At 40.1% G+C, this 16,202-nt stretch overlaps 1 non-coding gene across 1 annotated transcript; it reads right to left on the bottom strand.

Annotated features, from left to right (window-relative positions):
* Positions 1–15,457: 15,457 nt before the first annotated feature.
* TRNAA-AGC (transfer RNA alanine (anticodon AGC)) lies at positions 15,458–15,530 on the bottom strand. Its single transcript has one exon. It is a non-coding gene; the product is annotated as a tRNA-Ala (tRNA).
* Positions 15,531–16,202: the final 672 nt, after the last annotated feature.

Consider the following 16,202-nt stretch of genomic DNA (forward strand, 5'->3'; position numbering starts at 1 on the left):
CGGGCTTTTCTAACGTTTATTTCACAGTAACAATTATGTGTAGCCACGTCAAAGCTCACAAGAGAAAAAGAATGTAAATGTGTGTGAACCCAGCAATCTACACAGACTTCTAATGCTTGTTTCACAGTAGCAACTGTGGGCAGTGATACAGAAAGTCACAAGAGAACACGAACGTAAATGTATTTGTACCCAGTAATCTTGATAGGACGTAGTAGTTCGCTGAATCGTAGGGTTGCGTTTGCAGTTTAGTGTTCCTACAAGAGCAGATGACGAAGAGAGCTAAGATTCCAGAAAGAAATTGAAACCCGGGAGGAACGTGAAAAACAGAGGCGAAAACACGGAAATAAGAACCTGGGCTTTTCATTCTTTTACGATTTCCAAAGTGTACAAATCTTTCTCTGTCGTGACTAACTCCTGATATGGGCTTTCCTAACTGTGCATCTGCTTACTTCCCGCAGACCTGTCCTTGGCTTGTGCAGGGTAAGTAAAGCCTCTCAAGAACTCCCATTTTTCATTTCTATTTCCTCTCTTTTAGCTTCCCTCACTCAACTCTAGAGATACTGGACTTAAGGAAATGTCCCCATAGAACGCTGAGCCTTTCACCTCCTCTTTGCTCGTCTCACGGCTTTGTTAGACACGATACCATCTTCTGGAAAATGTCTTCCCTGACACCTCTCCTACTTTTCTGAGTTTGGGTTGCTTTCCTCCTAGCACTCACGGAGATCCAGGTACGCATTTGTTTTAGCGGCATTCACCATGTTGGGATTGTCTGTTGCTTGGCCATCTTCTCCATGAGATCATAAGCTTCTTGGGGGTAGGATGCTTATTGCTAAATACTTTCAAAAGTCTGCATGAGCCAATGAAGAGTGAAGGATAGGTGTGCAGGCATGGTGGAAAGAGTGTCTTGTGGTCCAAATGGGCTTCACGGGTCTGTAGAATCCACGCTATCGCAACATAGCGCATTTTGGTCAGACGAACAATAGGCTACACTATATGGTGATTGGCTCCATTTCACTGAACGTACCTCTAAGGCTCTGAGTGGCTCTATATGCCCCCAGGACTGGATAGTGGTAAACGACAGAGCATGCGCAATAGATCCAAAGTCAGGCAAGGTCTGAAATGTTTAACTTTGCTGAGGCTGAGAGACAGGAATGAACCCTCTTCCGCGATGGGAATTTCTACTCCACTGATCCATAGTAAATAAAACAGTGAGCCAATGCACCTCAAACCTCTATTTTCTATTACATTAATGTGATTGGTTTTGACATTTTCAAAATTCAAGTGATCACAATGATTTAGAACTAATGTTTACAAAACTATAATTTAGGAAATCCTTAGCTGTAAGCAGACACACCTACACCAAATAAAGAGAGTGATATGCCCTTTACTTCAGTGTCATTTATAACACTGGGGTAATAATACTTGGGGAAGCTGAAAAACTATATTGACCGACTTACGTAAAAATTAAGAAACATTCAGTATAATTTCTAGCACATAGTGCTGAAAACCTCCTTGTATGTGGAATATCGTTCACCTTTAAGGAAAATGCTTTCAAGGTCTGAGGAGAGATAGTAACGCATTTCTGTTGCTACTGGCTGTTTTGCTCATTTAGTTGTAGCAACAAGCTTCTGTGAACATAAAAATGAAATAACGCTTAAAAAATAAAATAGATGGTGGAGGAACACAATAGGGATGCAAAGTAAGGTGTGATTTTCTAGGCAAAAACTGAGTTGTACAAAATAATGTAGTAAAGGATTTGTGCCTGATTCTTTTTTGTATTCCCTTCGAAGCTTATTTAGCTTATATTCCAAGGCCTCAATTGTCATCCTTCTCCCAACAAGACTGTTTCTCTGTACCACGAACATTCTGGTCAGATTCTCTGCTTAAGCATCTTGACCTCTTGAGCACTCATCTTTGTACTGAGACCCCGATATATGCCCAAATGATGCACTTCCATAGGAGGGTTTCTTGTTTTGCCCAAAGAGCAATCAATTTTTCAAGCAATTTAGGGCTCTTTCCTCACTCGGGGTCTATGTGAAACCTTAGAGGGAAGCCTGTTCTTTCCAGGAAGAGAATCCCGGTGAGTTCTAACCTCAACCTGTAAATCCACTAAGCAAGCTCCTACTGAACACCTATGATGCAAGCTCAATCCAAGAGGCCAGCATTCCGCAAGGGGAAGGCAACCAAAGCAATAGGTAATGCTTACTGAGCAGTTCTTATTGATCAGATCCCTCTCTAGGTGCTGGGATCCAGCCAGAGAATCCCACAGTCCTCATTTCCCACGTGAAGAAAGATGATTGAAGGAAGGAGCAGGAGTGGGGAGTGGGGAGCAGGTGGAGGGTGGGTAAAGGATGTCTTCAAGGTGACAACTTCTCAGATTCCGCTCCTAAAAGCTTCTGAATGGGCCATCTCCACACTCCCAAGTCCCTTACTGCCTATGGTATTCCTTCCCAGTAGACGTTGTCACATAACATCTTATGTATTTTTCTTGTTTGCTTCTGATCTGTTTCTCCTCACCCCTATCAACTAGAAAGTAGCTTCGCAAAGGTGAAGAATATATGCGTTTTTTCACTGTTGAATGGCTGTACCCCGAACAGTCTCTTAACAAGATACGTGCTCGAGAAATACATGTAGGATAAAAGAATGAATGACTTCACCCACTCACCTCATAATTACAATTGGGTAACCTTGAGAGCAGAAAGCTCGACAAAAAATTTCCCGTTTCTTCCATCAGCTAGTGAGAAAGACCAATTATATGATATAGCTTGCAGTTTCTTCTGTAATCTATATCCCTTTACCACTCATTTTACTCAAACCACTGACAAGCCAAAAAACAAACAAACAAACAACAACAACAACAACAAAAACCAAAAAACCTAAATCACTTTTCCATTCTAAGCTAATGTTGAGTCAGTCTTCAAACTGTTATCTCATAGCCTTTGCATTTCATTATTTAGTGCACCCATTTTGTTTCCCTCAACTGAAATAGCAGCAAAAACTGTATCCTCTCTGATGTTCAAACTCAAAACCTTTAGATTATGAGATTGATGTGTGGCCTGCTGCAGAAAGAGGGCAGTTCTCACCCAAGAGTTGACATCCCACATGCTATTTTCCCAAGCACTGCTGCTTTATCAGTTCCTAACTTTCAAAGAACACAATCAATGGTGCTTGGAAATCACTCTTTATCAGCCAATCCTGCACCCAAAGAATTTTATCCTCAGGACAGGTGGAATCTACCCATTTCTAGTATTCATCTAACAAGACGACCATCTTGAGGCAAGAGGCCAAGAACGATTGTACCTGTTTTGCTGACTTTTTCCCTCTTGTGGCCCAGTGATCTGACTTCTCCCTCCTTCAGAGATCTTAATCACTCTTACACCTCCTATGGTGTCCTTTTTTGAAAAGACACACAGGACATGTTCAGTCCATAATAGTTCACTGACTGACCAACTGAACGAATGAAGGAATGAAAAAATAGTCTTTAAACGTGTCTCCTGTCCATACTACTGTGTCTTACTCTCTATCTCCACTTGCATCTACACGACTGGAGACAATCCTGCTACAAAAAGTGTAAAGCAAATCTTGTATGCCATTAATTATACTAAGAGATTTATTGAATTTACTTCACGTAGTCCAATAGAGTTTCACCAACAAAACTATGTGTCCTAATCTGGACTTTCTAGAAGTAATGGAACCTCAGATAAGTTTTGTTTCCAAGGTGCCAGAGCTGCTAAGTGTCAAAGCTTGAACTGAGAAGATGTTTTAGATTTTAAAACGTGATTCTTTCTCTGCTCCAGTTCAAAATCTTACTCCCTACTCCTCTCCACAGCACCCCATTCATTCACACACCAAATATCTCATTCCCCAAATCCCCTTCACTTACCTTTTGGGCTTTGTTTCCAAGTCAACTTTTGACACATTTTTCTCCTTCAAACACCACATCCAGTGATTTGTCAAATAGTAAACATTATTCCTGCACAACATTTTTGAACCTGTCAATTCCTTTCCATTGATTCAGTACACATTCACAGGGAAGATGCTCTGTGCCAGACACTGTAGTAAATTCAGGAGATTCTAAAGATTCGAGCAGCCCAGACCTCAAGAGAAGGCAGGACAAATATGGAGAAGGGAAGATCCACGTCCAGTTTTACGATTTCAGTCTCCGTGACATGTCATTTACAGCTAAATAACCCTTTCAAAAATGTCAGTTTCAATATATCACTCTTTTGCACTCTGAACATTCCTGATTTCCTAGTTATAGCATGATCTTGTTTTTCTTTTATTTTTTTTCTCTTCTTTCTACCCAAATTGTGATTTTGCTGTAGAAAGTTGATTGATTAGATCCATTGCTGTATGGATGTTGTTCAGGTCTCAAATGTGTTTACTGATTTATTGTCTACTGGATCTATCAGTTACTGAGAGGGGACTGTTAACATCTGCAAATGTAATTGGATTTTTTTATTTTTATCTGGATTATCCAATTTTGCTTACGAGTTTTGAAGCCCTGTGTCCTTATATGCATTTGGGACATTATTTCTCTGGTGTGTTGACACCTCTAATTATGTAACAGCCCCCTTTATCCCTGGAAGTTTTCTACAATTTAAAATCTGGTTTGTCTGATTTGAATATATCCACCACAGCTTTCTTTGAGTAATGCCTAAATGACATATCTTTTCCCATTCTTTACTTTCAATATGCTATATAACTTTTAATCTCACATATAAGTATATTACTAGTGACTTTCCTGTAGTCAGCATATTTATTTATAATACATTCTGACAATTTCTGGTTTTCAATTCATTGTTTTAGATCATTTACATTTAATGTTTTTATAGATAAGTTTTTAGGTAGATCTATTGTTTTTCTTTCTGAGATGGAGTCTTGCTCTTGTCACCCAGGCTGGAGTGCCATGGTGCAATCTCCCCTCACTGCAACCTCTGCCTCCCAGGTTCAAGTGATTCTCCTGTCTCAGCCTCCCAAGTAGCCGGGATTACAGGCACCCGGCTTCATGCCTGGCTAATTTTTTGTATTTTTAGTAGAGACAGGGTTTCACCATGCTGACCAGGCTGGTCTCAAACTCCTGACATCAGGTGATCCAGCCACCTCGGCCTCCCAAAGTGCTGGGATTACAGGCGTGAGACGCCGTGCCCAGCCGATAGATCTACTTTTTAATAATTTATTAATCATTTGTTCCCCTTGTCTTAATTCTTCTATGTTCTTCTTCCTAGTTTATTTTGGTTTATTTAAATCTGGTTCCTAAGCGGTCTAGGGATCACCATATACATATATAACCTTTCACAGTATACGTAGAATCAATATTTTACCATTCAAGTTGAATATAGAAACTTCATCAGCAGTTAGGCCCTTTACCTTTACCCTTTTATGTTATGTATGTAGCACATCTAGATACAATGACAACTGCATCAGATAAAGTTACAATTTTTGCTTTCAATCATGAAACATACCTTAAGGAACTCAAGAGAAGAATAATAGTCTGTAATGTCTACCCAGACATTTTCTATTTCGGCTTTCGTTCCTTCACTGATGGTGTCCTGTCTCCTTCTGGTATCATTTTTCTCATCTTAAATCTTTGCTAATTCTTGTCCAGCAGTTCTACCAGCAATGAATTCTCTCAGTTTACCTTCCTGTGAGAATGTATTTATTTACCTTTAGTCTGAAAGATATTTTTGCTCTACATAGCATTCTGGGTTGACAGGTCTTTTCTTTTGGTATTTAGTAAATGTTTCCTTGGGCCCCTATGGTTTCTGATGAGAAGTCCACAGTCATTCAAGTGGCAGTTTCCCTTTTATTTTCATTTGGCTGCCTTCAAGATTTTTATGGTTTTCCTTAGTTTTCAGCAGTTTGATTATGATGTGTCTGGGTATGGATTTCTTTGGGTTTAACCTACTTGACATTTATTGAACTTCTAAAGTGTTTTGACAAATCTGATATGTTTTCAGCCATTAATTCTTCGGAGTTTTCTTTCTGGAGGACCTCTTTCTCTTCTTCCTGCAGGATTACAATGATGTGTTAGATTTTTCTTATTTTTCTGTTTGTCCCGGAGGCTGTTGTTCATTTGCAAAAGCACTCCTTTTTCTCTGTTGTTCAGGTTAGGTTGGTATTTTTGTTCTGTTTTCAAGTTCATTGACTTTATTCTGAGTGTCTCAATTTTGTTATTGAAATAACCCATTGAAGCTTTTTTTCTCCTAATAGTTTTGATGAATACATTTTTTAATTTTTAAGTTTAAAATCAGTGTTTAGAGCTTCCTGATACTTGCTAAGACTTCCCAACTTTCCATTCACTTCAAGAGTGTTATCCTTTCATTCATGGAGCATTGTTGTAATAACTGTGTAAAAGTATGTGTCAGATGATTGTAACATCTGTGTCTTCTCAGTATTGTTATTCGAGGATTCTCTTTGCCAAGTGAATTAAGATTGTCCTGGTTCTTCATATGCTGAATATTTTGGGGTTGTACTTTGCATTATGTGATGAGACACTGTGTCTTGTTGAAATCTTAAGGATAATATTGCTATTTTTGTTTTTGCAGGCTCGTGATTGCCTTGTGTTCAAGTTCCAATAACCAGCCAGCCTTGTGTGTTGTAGTTTCAAAGTCCATTCTATTTTCAAAGCCTTAACACTGCTATTCAGAGACTCTGGAGTATGTGCAACCCAGTGGCCAGTGAGGACTGGAAAGTAGGCTATCACTTAGTTCGATTCTCAGGCTCTTTTTAGATAAGTTGTCTTTGATCAGAGCCACTTATTCACAGCTCACAGGCGCATCCAGGAGTTCACATACAACTTGACAGGTTTGCTCTCCACAGTGTCTTTCCTGGTTACTTGGCAACTCCTAGTTTCGGTCTCCCGATCAGAAAGCTGGGGCTGTATTTACCTGAGTGGCTCTGCCCTGCGCTTTCCATAATTATGCTGCATTTAGGACCAAGCTGCAGGAGGAAACAGGGAGAATAAGTGCAACTGGATATGTCCCTTTGTATCACAGCTCCTCAAAGAAACAGAAAACTAATTACACATCGATAGATCTATACTATACCACATACCAGTAGAATCTTAGTCAAGCCCGTATTGTTGCTGCCCTTACATAATGAGCCAAAGAAGTGTCCAGGCTGCTACTGAGATCAGTGTCTAACCTACTGTTTTCTGAGATCAGTGTCTAACACATATTTTTTTCCACTGTAACCTGGAGACCTGAGGTCCGACTAGTGAAACCTGGAGAATGTGGGCATCAATCCCACTACCTCTCACATGCTAAGCGAGCACTCCACCACTTGAGCTACTTCTTCATCTCACAGCATCTTTTTTCATCCTTAGTGGGCAGTCTAGAACACACGCGACTTCAAGGCCTTCACCGCGAAAGCAGGGCTCCACTAAGAGCAGATCTTCTCATTGATGGCCCAGGGCAAGAGTGCAGTGGGTACTTATTCTCTGTGAGGAGGGAGGAGAAAAGGGAACAAGGAGAAAGTCACAAAGGGAAAACTCTGGTGTTGCCAAAATGTCAAGTTTCACATATTCCGAGACGGAAAATGACATGTCCCACAGAAGGACCCTGCCCAGCTAATGTGTCACAGATATCTCAGGATGCTTAAATGATTTTTTTAAAAGAAAAGAGATGGCATTGTCACTTGTTTCTTGTAGCTGAGGCTGTGGGATGATGCAGATTTCTGGAAGGCAAAGAGCTCCTGCTTTTTCCACACCGAGGGACTTTCAGGAATGAGGCCAGGGTGCTGAGCACTACACCAGGAAATCCCTGGAGAGTGTTTTTCTTACTTACATATGAGACATGTGTTGTCTTCTTGCTAAGGTGTGTCATGTAAAAGTTACATATCCAACTGCATGGCAGAACAATAATAACAAAAAAATGCAGATAAGAGGCATAAAGAATAAGAGACAAAGATCATATCAGAGTGAAAGAATAAAGAAAACACATTCAGCAATGCAGAGAAAGAGTGGACATAGGGTGGAGAAAACCTAGGGTAGGTATAGGGTGGAATGTTTGTAGGAATTCCTGTGTAAAGAAATATGCCTGTTCAATTTAAGTGGCGTGTGTGTGTGTGTGTGTGTGTGTGTGTGTGTAAAATATACACAGAGGGAAGTAGTGATTGAAAAGCCTGGATGCTTGGAGATATGTTGGGAGAATATTATAAAAGCTAAAGACTCATTGAAAAAATTCCAGGTAGAAAAGCAGCATTTTAGGGAAAGGTTTTTAGTTTTAAATGTCAAAGAACTTGGAAATGGAAAAACTGGATCTGGGGAGAAAGAGAAAGAAGTCATAAAGATATTAAAGGATTGAGATTTATCCACGTTGACTGTGTCAGTTCCTGAGGTGAACAGCATGAGTCTTTCTGCAGCTTCAATCCCCTTCACACTTCATGGTGAAGAAAACATCCTCCATGAACGTCATAGCATGGATAAAGAAGGAGGTGAGTAAAACAGAAGAAAAAGATTCTGCAGAGTTTATGCAGGAAGGATCTACAGTATTTGTCAAGACATTGGGTGGAGAGATTTGAGGGAGAGGAGACAAAGGCACTGGCAAGTCTTGAGCCCGGTGTGGCAGACACAGAAGAGATTTTGAATTCATATCTGATCGATGCAAGAATAAATCCACTCATTTATCTGTATTTGGTAAATGAATGAATGTTACATGAGTGAGCTGGTGTGAAGAAAACAGATGATAAGACTATGTGCTAGACTAAAGCAAGAGCTTGTGATTTTTTCATTGAGAAAGAAATCTGCTTTTCATATCTGGTTTCCCTCTTTAAAGTTATGTGATCTAAGGAAAATGGTTTAACTGCTCTGAGCTTCAGTGTCATCTGTAACACTAGGGTAATAATACTTGGGGAAGCTGAAAAACTATATCGACCAACTTACATAAAAATTAATAAACAGTCAGTATAGTTTCTAGCACATAGAGCTGAAAAATTCTTGAACGTGGAGTATTGTTCACCTTTAAGGAAAATGTTCTGAAGGTCTAAGGAGAGAGATCAGTGCAGTTTTGTTGCCATTGGCTGATTTGCTCATTTATTTTGTAGCAACAAGCTTCTGTGATGACAAAAATGAAATAAAGTTTAAAAAGTAAAATAGATGGTGGAGAAACACAATAGGGATGCATAGTAAGGTATGATTTTCTAGGCAAAATGGATTTGTACAAAAGAATGTAGTAGTAAAGGATTTGTGCCTGATTCTTGTTGTATTACTTTTGAATCTCATTTAGCCTGTATTCTAATTCCCCAATTGTTGTGATCCTTCTCCCAACAAGATTATTTCTTTGCACCGTGAACATTCTGGTGAGATTCTCTGCTTAACCATCTTGACCACGTGAGCACTCATCTTTGTACTGAGACCCTGATATATGCCCAAATGATGCCCTTCCATAGTGGCGCTTCTTGCTTTGCCCAAAGAGCATTCAATTTTTCAAGCCATTTAGGGCTCTTTCCTCACCCGGGGTCTATATGAAACCTTAGAGGGAAGCCTGTTCTCTCCAGGAAGAGAATCCTGGTGAGTTCTAACCTCAACCTGTAAATCCACTAAGCAAGTTCCTACTGAACACGTACGATGCAAGCTCAATCCAGGAGGCCAGGGAGAAGGCAACCAAAGCAGTAGGTAATGCTTACTGCGCAGTTCCTATTGCCCAGATCCATCTCTAGGTGCTGAGATCCAGCCAGAGAATCCTAGAGTCCTCATTTCCCATGTAAAGAAAGACTATTGGAAGAAAGGGAAGCTAAATCATATCTTCAAGGTGACAACTTCCCTGATTCTTCTCCTGAAAAGTGAATGTGTCACCTCCACACTGCCGAGTCCTTTACTGCCTAATGACTCCCTCCCAGTAGATAACATCACATGACTTCTTGTTTATTTTTCTTTTTTGCTTCTGTCTCTTTCTCCCCACTCCCCCCAACATTGACGTAGTATCACAAAGGTGAGAATATCTGTATTTTATTCACTGTGAATTGCTATACCCAAAACGGTCTCTTAACAAGATATGTGTTGAGAACTATCTGTTGGACGATTAAAAGAATAAAAGACTTTACCCACCCCACCCCATAATTATGTTTGGATGACCTTCAGAGCAGGCAATTGGAAGAGAAATTTCCCCTGCCTCCCCTGTCAGCTAGAGAGGTAGACATATGACATAGCTTGCAGTTTCTGGTGTAATTTATGTGCCTTCACCACGCCTTGTACTCAAGCGACTGAGAAGCCAAAAGAAGGAAAAAATAAATAAAGACAGACAGAGAAAGGAAAGGAAAGAAGGAAGGAAGGAAGGAAAGAAGGAAGGAAGGAAGGAAAAAGGAAGGAAGGAAGGAAGGAAGGAAGGAAGAAAGAAAGAAAGAAAAAGAAAGAAAGAAAAAAAAGAAAACTCACTTTTAAATTTTAAGCTAATATTTGGTCTGTCTTGAAATCATTATCTCATAGCATTTGTGTTCCATTATTTATCACACCTATTTCATTTCTCTTAATGGAAATAGCGGCACAAGCTGTGCCTTGTCTCATGTTCAAACTCAGGACCTTCAGAATATGAGATTGACAGGTGGCCTGCTGCTCTAAGAGAGCAACTGTTCCTAAGAGGTGACATCCAGATTATTAAATCTCATTTCCCACGCACTGCTGCTTTATCAATTCCTAGCTTTTAAAGAACACAATCAATGCTACTTGGAAATCACTCCTTATCAGTCAATGCTGCACTGGAAGAATTCCCCACTCAGGACAGGTGGAGTTCACCCGTTTCCAGTATTCACATAATGATAGGACCTTCTGGCTTGAGGGACCAGACACAACTGTACCTGTCTTGCTGCTTTTTTTCCTCTTGTGGCCCAGTCATCTAGCTTTTCCCTTCTTCAGAGATCTTAGTCACTCTTCCTTTCCGTAGTCTCCTTTGTTGATAAGAAACAGAGGTAGTGCTCAATTCATGATAGTTCATTGAGTGACCAACTGAATGAAGGCAGGAAGAAATAGCCTTCCAAGGTGTCTGCCATTCATACTACTCCTACTGTGTATCTACACTTGCATCTCTATGACTGGAGACATTCACTCAACAAAAAATACAAACTAAACTTTTAATCATATCCTCCCTGTTTTTCCTCATATTTTTGTGCCATGAATTATACTAGGAGACTTAGGGAGTTTACTTGATGTAGTCTGATTGACTTTTGCCAACAAAATTATGCCTTAGTATGCACTTTTTAGAAGTAATAGAGAATCAGATAGGCTAAGTGCGTTTTTGTTGTTGTTGTTTGTTGTTTGTTGTTTGTTTGTTCTGTGAGACGGAGTCTCGCTCTGTCTCCCAGTCTGGAGTGCAGTGGCCCGATCTGGGCTCACTGCAAGCTCCGCCTCCCAGGTTCAGGCCATTCTCCTGCCTCAGCCTCCCGAGTAGCTGGGACTACAGGCACCCGCCACCATGCCCGGCTAATTTTTTTGTATTTTTTCAGTAGAGACGGGGTTTCACCGTGTTAGTCAGAATGGTCTCTGTCTCTTGACCTCCTGATCCGCCCGCCTCGGCCTCCCAAAGTGCTGGGATTACAGGCGTGAGCCACCGTGCCCGGTGAAGTGTTTTTATTTTTTAAGGTGCCAAAGCTGCTAAGTGGGAAAGCCCGAATTGAGAAGCAGATATTTTTAGATTTTGCATGTGATTTTTTTCCCTCTGCTCCAGCTCACGGTTATTCTGCCCATTCTTTTGCACTTTAGCTCATTCACTCATACACCAAATATCTAATTCCAGACCTCCTCTTTACTTACCTTTTGGGCTTAACTTTTTTAAAATTTTTTTTTAAAAACTTTTTTTGAGTTGGAGTCTCACTCTGTTGCCCAGGCTGCAGTGTAGTGGCACAATCTTGGCTCACTGCAACCTCTGCCTCCTGGGTTCAAGTGATTCTTCTGCCTCAGCCTCCCGAGTAGCTAGGACTACAGGTGCCCCGCTAATTTTTGAATTTTTAGTAGAGACGGGGTTCCACCATGTTGGCCAGGCTGGTCTCAAACTCCTGACCTCAGGTGATCCGCCTGCCTCGGTCTCCCAAAGTGCTGGGATTACAGGTGCGAGCCACTGCGCCCGGCCTGGGCTTAACTTTTATATTTTATTTTATTTTATTTCATTTCATTTCATTTCATTTTAAGACAAGGTGTCACTTTACTGCCAGGGCACTGGTGTGATCTCTGTTCACTGCAACCTCCGCCTCCCGGGTTCCAGTGATGCTCCCACCTCAGCCTCCTGAGTAGCTGGAACTACAGATGCATACCACCACACCCGGCTAATTTTTGTTTTTTTTTTGTAGAGACAGGATTTCACTGGGTTGCCCAGGCTGGTCTCAAACTCCTGGCGTCAAGGGATCTGCCCACCTCGGCCTCCCAAAGTGCTGGGATTACAGAAATGAGCCACCACGTCTGGCCTTGGGCTTACCTTTCAAGTCAACTTTGATTCATTGTCTTCCATCAAACACCACATTCAATGATTTGCCAAATAATGAACATTATTCTTGCACAGCTCTTTTGAATCTATCAATTACTTTCCACTCATTTAGTACATATTCACTGGGGAGATGCTCTGTGCCAGACACTGTAGTAGGATCAGGTAATTCAGAGGAAGTATAGACACCCTAGACCTCAAAAGAAGACAAGATAAATATAGATGAGGGAAGATCCACCTCCAGATTCACCATTTTCAGTCTTTCTGTCATTTCCAGCTAAATAATGCCTTCAAAACTCTTTCAAAATAACTAAGTCACTATTTCAAACTCTTTCAATAATAGCACCCTTCTATATGATGGACCACTCTTAATTTCCTGGTTATAACATGATCTTACTTTTCTTTTAATTTTTGTCTTTGCTTTCTGGCTAAATTTTTATTTTGCGTTATGAAGTTGATCAGATCCATTGGTGGATGGTGTGGTTCAGTTCTCCAATATGTTGGCTGATTTGTTGTCTACTAAGTCTACCAATGACTGAGAGAGGAGTTTTAGTGTCTTCAACTAAAATTGGATATTTCTATTTTTACCTGGCTTATCTAATTTTGTTTATGAGTTTTGAAAATCTGTGTCCTCATATACATTTGGAACAGTATTCCCTGGAGAAAGGACAATCGTAATTATTTAGCAGCCTTCATTATTCCTGAAAAGTTTCTCTGCTTTCAAATCTACTTTGTCTGATTTTAATGTATACACCACAGCTGTCTTTGATTAATGCTTGCATGAGGTATCTTTCCCACTCTTTTCCTTCAATCTGCTATATAACTTTTATTCTGATATATAAGTGTATTGCAGGTGGCTTTCTTACAGTCAGCATATTTACTTTTAATACATTCTGATGATCTCTAGTTTTTAATTAAGGATTTAGATCATTTACATGTAATGTTAATATAGATAAGTTTTTAGATAGATCTATTTAATAATGTATTAACCTTTGTTCCCTTTGTTTTAATTCTTCTATGTTCCTCTGTCTATCTTGTTTTGGTTTATTTCAATCTGGTTAGTAAGTGGTCTAGGGATTACCATATACATATATAACTTTTCACAGTATACTTAGAATCAATATTTTACCATTCAAGTTGAATATAGAAACTTCATCAAGAGTTAGGCCCATTACACTTACCCTTTTATCTTATCTAGGTAGTACATCTCGATACAATGACAACTGCTTCTGATAAAGTTACAATTTTGGCTTTCAATCATCAAACATACCTTAAGGAACTCAAGAGAAGAAGAACAGTCTGTTATGTCTACCCAGACATTTTCTATTTCTGCTTTCGTTCCTTCATTGATGATGTTCTAAGTTTCCTTCTGGTATCACTTTTCTTATCTCAAATCTTTGCCAATTCTTTTCCAGCATTCTTGCTAAGAATGAGAATGTATTGACTTACCTTCCAATGAGAATGCATTTATTTGCCTTTATATCTGAAAGATACTTTTGCTCCACATAGCATTCTGGGTTGATAGGTCTTTTTCTTTTGTTACTTACTGAATATTATGACATTTTTTTCTGGCCGCTATGGTTCCTGATGAGAAATCTACACTCATTCATATGGTAGTTTCTTTTTCATTTTCCTTTGACTGCTTTCAAGATTGTTTTGTACTTTCCTCGTTTTCAGCAGTTTGATTATGATACGTCTTGAAATGGGTTGGGTTTCTTTGGGTTTATCCTGCTTGACCTTTGCTGAACTTTAAAGACCTGGTTTATATCTTTTGACAAATTTGATACATTTTCAGCCATTAATTCTTCAAAGTTTTATCCCACAAAGACCTCTATGTCCTCTTCTTTTCAGATTACAATAATGTGAATGTTAGATTTGCTATTTTTTAATTTGTCCCTGAGCCTCTGTTCATTTACAGAAATACTCCTTTCTCTCTATAGCTCAGATTATGTAGGTATTCTTGTTCTGTTTTCAAGTTCGTTGACTTTTTCTTAGTCATCTGCATTCTGTTATTGAGATCATCCAGTTAAGCTTCTTATTTCCCCTAAGAGTTTTGGTTAATACATTTTTTTTAAATTCTTAAGCTTAAGATTGGTGTTTATATATTCCAGATATTTGCTGAGACTTTCCAACTTTCCATTCACTTCACGAATGTTATCCCCTAATTCTAGGAGCATTGTTATCATAACTGCTCCACTGTATGCGTCAGATGATTTTGACATCTGTGTCCTCTCAGTATTGTTATTCGAGGAGTCTCTTTGCCATGTGAATGAAGATCTCCCTGTTTTTTTCATAATGCCGAAGATTTTGGGGCTTGTAACCTGGACTTCTTTGGATTATGTGATGAGACACTGTGTTTTGTTGAAATCTTAAGAATAATATTGCTATTTTTGTTTTTGCAGGCACAAAATTGCCTTGTATTCAAGTTCCAAGTACCAACCAGCCTTCCACGTGTTGTTGTTTCAAAGATAACTCTATTTGCAAAGCCTTTACGCTACTGTTCAGAGATTTCCGGAGTGTGTGCAACTTCAGTGAGGACTGGAAAGTGGGCCATTGCGCAGTTCAGCTCTCAGGCTCTTTGTAGATAAGTTGTTTGGGATTAGAGCCACTTATTCACAGCTGGCAGGTGTGTCCACAAGCTCATGAACAACTTTATGGGTTTGCTTTCTACAGTATCTGTCCAGGCACATTCTAGTTACTTGACACATACTGGTTTCAGTCCCCTGAGCAGAAAGCCGAGGCTGTGTTTACCCAGGTGGCTGTGCCCTGCACGTTTCACGATTGTCTGACGTTTAGGACCAAGCTGCAGGCAGAAACAGGGAGAAAAGAACAGTTGTATATGTCCCTTGGTTTCACAGCTCCTTGAAGAAACAGCAAATGAATTACACAGTAGATCTACACTATACTGAATGCCAGGAGGGAGCCATCACCAGCCCTGTATTGTTGCTGCTCCTATGTCTTGAACCAAAGCAGCATCCTGCTCTCAGACACTAACTTGGGTTTGGATACTTGAGTGTTTGGAGACCCAAGGTCCAAATAATAAAGCCTGGAGAATGTGGGCATCGATCCCACTACCTCTTGCATGCTAAGCAAGCGCTCTACCGCTTGAGCTAATTCCCCACGTCAGGGGAGCTTTATTGATCCTTAGTGGGTGTCCTGGAACACAGGGGATTTCAGGGCCTTCAGCGGGAAAGCAGGGCTCTACTAAGAGCAGATCTTCTCACTGATGGCCCAGGGCAAGGCGCAGTGGCTACTCATTCTCTGCAAAGAAGGAGGAGAAAGGGAACAAGGAGAAAGTCACAAAGGGAAAACTCGTGCTGCCAAAATGTCAAGTTTAGGGTATTCCGGGACAGAAAAAGGCACATCCCAGCAAAGGAGGACATGTCTAGACCTGCCCAGCTAAAGTGTCAGAGATTTTAAAAAAATGATTAAATGATTAAAAATGATTAAATGATTTTATGTGTGTGTGTGTGTGTTGTGTGTGTGTGTTTATAAAAGTGGGATGGAATTATCACTTTTCCTTGTAGCTGAGACTGTCTAGGGGTTGTGAGATGGTCCAGATTTCTGGAAGGCAAAAAGCTCCTGCTGTTTTCGTAACTAGGCCGTTTCACCAATGAGGCCAGCGTGCTGACCACTCCCCTAGGAAACCCCTGGAGAGTGCTTCTTTCACTTACATCTGAGATATGAGTTGCCTCCTTGCTAAGGTGTGTCATGTATAAGTTACATGTCCAACTATATCTCAGAACAACAACAACAAAATTACAGAGCAGAGCCGTAAAGAATAAGAGACAA

This window comes from Pan paniscus, chromosome 5 (genome assembly GCF_029289425.2).
Source record: "Pan paniscus chromosome 5, NHGRI_mPanPan1-v2.0_pri, whole genome shotgun sequence".
In the NCBI taxonomy this organism is placed as follows: Eukaryota; Metazoa; Chordata; class Mammalia; order Primates; family Hominidae; genus Pan; species Pan paniscus.